This window comes from Pistacia vera, unplaced genomic scaffold (assembly GCF_008641045.1).
Source record: "Pistacia vera cultivar Batoury unplaced genomic scaffold, PisVer_v2 Contig298, whole genome shotgun sequence".
Classification (NCBI taxonomy): Eukaryota; Viridiplantae; Streptophyta; class Magnoliopsida; order Sapindales; family Anacardiaceae; genus Pistacia; species Pistacia vera.
In genome coordinates, this window is record NW_022196110.1 from 1,039,972 (window position 1) to 1,045,570 (window position 5,599).

General features: G+C 35.1%; 1 pseudogene; it reads right to left on the minus strand.

The window, feature by feature from the left end:
- Nucleotides 1-565: 565 nt before the first annotated feature.
- LOC116135271 lies at nt 566-2,260 on the minus strand (annotated as a pseudogene).
- Nucleotides 2,261-5,599: the final 3,339 nt, after the last annotated feature.

Consider the following 5,599-nt stretch of genomic DNA (forward strand, 5'->3'; position numbering starts at 1 on the left):
TCCTTTAAATAAAAACAGTTTTTTCTAAATTATTCTGCCCCATTTCTCTAATTTCCAGTTTAACCCCGCCACATAAGCTTCCCTAGCAAAAATGTCCAAATTTTTCCCTCTTGATACTGCAAACCCATCAGGATTATTTCTTCGATTTCACCCCTTAACACAGTTTAAAAACTGACAGAAATACCCTATCTTACCACAATACCAAAATCAAATTAAAAAAAAAGAATTAATTAACTTGAATACAATTCATGATCTAACTAAAATCAGGAATGGGTTTTACAATAGGGTACTTCTCTTACTTCCCAATATCATGAAGCCACCCAATGCAACAAGCAGCATCAATACATATGAACGTATGTACTAGCAATGACCATGGTCCTGCCTGCTGCTGTATGGTCGGAACAAACCAGAAGCCATTTGGTTGAGAATTACGAGCAAGAAGAATTGCTTTGCAAACCTGCAACAAGTAGAACACCTTTTAATTAAAACAGTTGAATTTATAGAACAAAAGTGTAGAACAAAAAATTTGCTAGTTCCTAGTGAAATTTTTTATTTCTTTATTTTCTTACCTTCCAACATTAGGATCAAATCCTATTACATAATAGGTTAAGAATACCCAAACACCAGCCTCTACAAATGAGACTGGTATCTTGAGGATCCATGTTGGAAGAGCATACGCCCATGAAGGATAGAATCGGAGATTTCTTTGCTTGTAAAAAACAGGAAGCTTTACTATGGTCATGGAAATCTCTGACATTCCATTGAACATAATCATCGTAGCCGCGAAGTAAAGGGCACCAGTGTAAATTATTCCATCTACATCAGTATCTCTGTGCATCTTGGTTCGGAAGAACAATGTCATAGCAACAAATGCCATTACCGAAAGCTAGTTGCAGGGGAAAATATCAGCATTAATTATTATCACATAAATAAAAGACTAAAGTAAAAAATCAAATAGTAATACCCACTTGGCCAAGCTTGAAGTAGTAAACAAAGGAGTTCCTCTTCATCAGCAAAAATTCTCTAGAGAAGCAAGCTTTTAACAATTCCTTCTTGCTGACACCATATGTTTAGCTAGTCAAAGCAGCAGGGTGGCTCTTCCTCTTATCAAATGGAGTTGCAAGCTCATCACCAAGTTTCCGACTCACATGGAATGATTGAAATGCATCAGAGAATTCCTTTACTGTTATAAACCTGTAAGGCTCATCTTTACTTGTCCAATACTGCTGCTGATCTTTCCTTGACGTTACCTGCAACATTTCAATATTAATGAAGATTCAATATGACCCTTTACATGTCCAATTGTACAAAAATAAAGGAAACAAACGCGCAAAAAGACCACCATTAGCACATACTTCTTGCAAGAAGTCAGCCACGCCTTTCCTTTCAGGACATTTGAACCCCATGGATTCAAAAAATTCTAGGACTTGTTCTCGAGGACCCTGGTAGATAATTTGACCTTCAGATAGAAGGATAATGTCATCGAAGAGATCGTAAGTCTCCGGTGCCGGCTGGAGGAGAGAGATCAGAGCGGTACAATCAAGGATGTGAATGCTTTGCCTGATACAATTCACAATTTGGAAAGTTGTTGAGCTGTCCAAACCAGTAGATATCTCATCCATGAACAGTGCATTCGCCTGTCCAACAAGCATTTCGCCTAAGATTAAAGAACCAAAAATGTTTATATGCTTTAATTGAAATGGAAAGAACAATTTTATCTATGTATTCAATTTAAATGAATTAATAAAGTTTAGTGTTACCTGTTGTAACTCGCTTCTTTTGTCCTCCTGAGATACCTCTAAACATTTCATCACCCACCAAGGTATCAGCACAGACTTCCAGTCCTAAAATCTGTAAATTTAAGAGGGAGAGTAATTATACCACTGAAATCATGTTACTTGTTCTTGAGTGATAATCATTCATTATGTTAATTACCTTTAGAATATAATCAGTGATCATACTGGCTTCTTCGCCTGCGGTTGCTGCCGCCTGTGACATTAGAATTGACCGAGAAAAATAAGAAACTCAATAACCTTGAGTGCAACTAATTAAGCACAAAATATCAAGAATAATTCAGGAAATGATTTGACATAAAAGGAATGAATTGATTCTCAATTTTCATGAAGGAACTTCCAACAAAAAACCCATATGTATATCATCTGAAACAAATTTCAGCTTCTCTCACCTTCATGAAGACATCAATATCAGGGTCAGGCTTAATATTTGATGCTTTTTCTCTTCTTGACAACTCGGATAACATCTCTTCATTTTCACAAAAGGAGTAATCTATCAGTTCTGCTAAAACTACTTGAAAATCATCAGACTACGTTCTAAAATTCATAGTTAAAGTTGAAAAGGAGAAAATTCTTACCTATCCATGCGGTTCTTGAGCTTCAAGAGGAACTGCTCGTTATCAGTTTCAGCAATCTTCACCAACCTATCAATCAACTGCTGCTTTTCATGAAATCCAAGATTGTGTACATCAATTTCACTAGGACCACCTCCTTCAGTTGTCAATATTCCTTTTATCAGACGATCAAAAGTCGGCAATCTCTCTAATGCAGCCCATTTTAATGCCTCTTCATCGTCTTCACCTCTTGAAGACCTCGAAAACACGTCCGTGGTGTTGCCGCTTCTCCAGAAGGAATTACTTCCTCCTCCACGTAAACTACTTCCCACTCTGTAAATATCACCTCTATCCATTGCTGAAGCTCTCAACCCTCCAAAATTTTCAGCCTCTTTTCTTCTTCTTTTATTTTTTTTTAATTATTTATTATTATTATTATTATTATTTTTGGTTTAATTTAAGAAGAAAAGTAATCAAAGAACTGAAAAGGGGAGCTCTTAGCCAAACATTACAATGCAAAGATCTTTATATTGCATGGAACCTTTTTCTGACGATCCCTTTATAAAGTAGTAGGATCAAGATTATAATTGAGCCAAACATTACAATGCAAAGATCTTTATATTGCATGGAACCTTTTTCTGACGATCCCTTTATAAAGTAGTAGGATCAAGATTATAATTAATAAATTGAAGATCTAACACACAGTGGCGTAGTAAGAAAGAACCGAATCTCCGTGGCCTGCATGGCTCACAGAGTTTTTATTTTTGTAATTTATTTTTAAAAAAAACTGTATAACCATTAAAATTATTTTTTGGCCCCTCAATTTTCTGGCTTTTATTTTGTCCCCTACGTTTAAGATTCTGGGATCTAGATCCGTCCCTATAGTACTCTAGCTCATGTTGAGCATATGCTGAAGATGGAGCCTTCAAGACTTGATGATTTTAGAGTTGAAATTTCATCTAATTGATGATCAATTGTTACAATTAGAAACATAAGACCTCACAAAGAATTAATTATAGAATAATATTATATATTCCAATTTATGCTCCAAAACTTATGTGATTATATTGTTAGAGTGCATACCTAATTTATAATAATGTGACACCATTTGAGACGCAAACTTGAGATGTATATAGTATTATTCGTAAGTATAATTATAATTTAGAAAGAGTTTTCGACATTGACAATAGCGTAAATAAATTTCCCACCCAAGGTTTGCCTTAATGACATTTTCCATCCAAAAAGTTTGAAAATATCACTTTTCCACCCAACGTTTATTTTATATTAATAACCAAAATACACTTTACTTTCTTAACAGGCGCTCGACAAGTTATCAAGAGCCAACGTAAGACGGATTCTATAGAGTGGAGGCTGGTGGATCGAATAGTGGTGACTAGTCAAATATTGGTTGTCGGAATCAGTTAAGAACAAGAAACCCTATAATTGCGGTGGCCGAAAATCAGCTAGAAATCAAATACCAAAGTGAGAGGGATTTTGTAGAGAGTATACCGATGTTCAAATAGTGGTGATAGAGAGAATTTTTGCCATTGGAATCGGCTTTGGTTAGTAACAGAATATTAACTTTATATGGAAAAGTGGTATTTTCAAACTTTTTGGGTGGAAAATGTCATTAAGGCAAACCTTGGGTGGGAAAAAGTTGTTTACTCTTTACAATTAATATTGGCCAAGAAAGAAATTAATAAGTTGATTTCTTGAACAAATAGTCAAATTTAAAAAACGTGATGATTTCTGTGACTATATCATAATTTAAAAAATGAAAAATTATATATTAAATTGTGACAAAATATCCCGTTTAGACAACCTGTATCACATTGACAAAATATTCATACGGTGCATTGCAACCATAAATTTACATATTAAATTGAAAAATAAATAAATGTAGTACTGCATGAGTCTTCATTATATAGTTGTACGTATAGCATTATTCATATCTGTCATCTTTAAGATTTCAAAAAAATATTATGTTGGTACAATAAGATTTAAAAATAGTTATTAAAGTCCCTTTTAGATAGACCTGACAAAACGGGTTGAGACCCGCAGGTCGACCCCATGCCCGAATAAATTATATAGGATATGGGTCTGTATTATTAAACCCATTTTTTAAGACCTGTACCCGATCCTACCTGTTTTATAAATGGGTAGACCGGGGGCACCCGCTTTTTAATTTAAATAAAAAAAAGCGCGGATAAAAAAAAGTTTTTCTCTTTCGTAGCATGTGAGCAGACGTCTACAAGCTACTGTTGGAGTTGTCGACTACTTCAGCATTTAGGAATAGGAATTCTTGTAAAACTAGGTTTAATCTCTTAAACCTAGTATATAAACATACTTTTCTCTTGTTATGAGGTTAGAGCAATTCATTCATTGTAAACGAGAAAGGTGAGGCATATTTCAATAATATTGACTCAGCTGGACGTAGCCCACATTTGGTAAACCAGGGTAAATCACGCGTATAATTTCTTTGTTTACTGTTTGTTTTGTTTTACTATTATTATTTTTGTTCCTATTGCTTCTCTATTTCGTTCAGCTACAACACCTTTTGTTTGCCTTCTCTCTCTCTCTCTCTCTCTCTCTCCAAACTTAACTTCTCTTCTATCCCATCAAACTTTTTGGCCTATCCCATCAAACTTTTTGGCAGGTAGAGTTGGCTAAATCTATTCACAAACTTCTCTTCTCTTGTTCATTCGTAGTCCGCCTCTTTCCTATCAAAATCATTCACAATCTCCATTCAGCCAGCCCTTCTCACTTTTGGTTCATCAAGATAGGTTGTAGAGCAGCACATTCTCATTTCTTCAAATTGTTTTCTCTTCGTGTTTCTCAATATTTCGGAGCTTTTAAGAATTTTTCTTTTTTGGGTTTGTTTTATGTGGTTGAGTTATGGGAAAGAATGAAAAACATTGTGTAATTTTGGAAACAAGTTTTCTTTTCTTTTTGTTTTTTCAAGGGTTTGAAGATTTTGAGGTTGTTCTTTTTTGGGTATTTGCTTTTGGGTTTGGGTTTGGTTTGAAGAATGGTGATAAAGATGATGAGGTGGCAGCCATGGCCGTCTCTTGTGAGTTGTGACGAAGAAGTACGAGGTGAAAATGGTGGTATAGAGGATGGAGTGGTGGAATCTGGCGCATGAGATTGCAGAGAAGAATGAAGAAAAAAGAACAAAGATTTGCAGTTGAGATTCGTTGGAAGGGTCCTAAAGTACTTTGAGAAGAAGGGTCAAGAGGAACTTCACCAGAAACG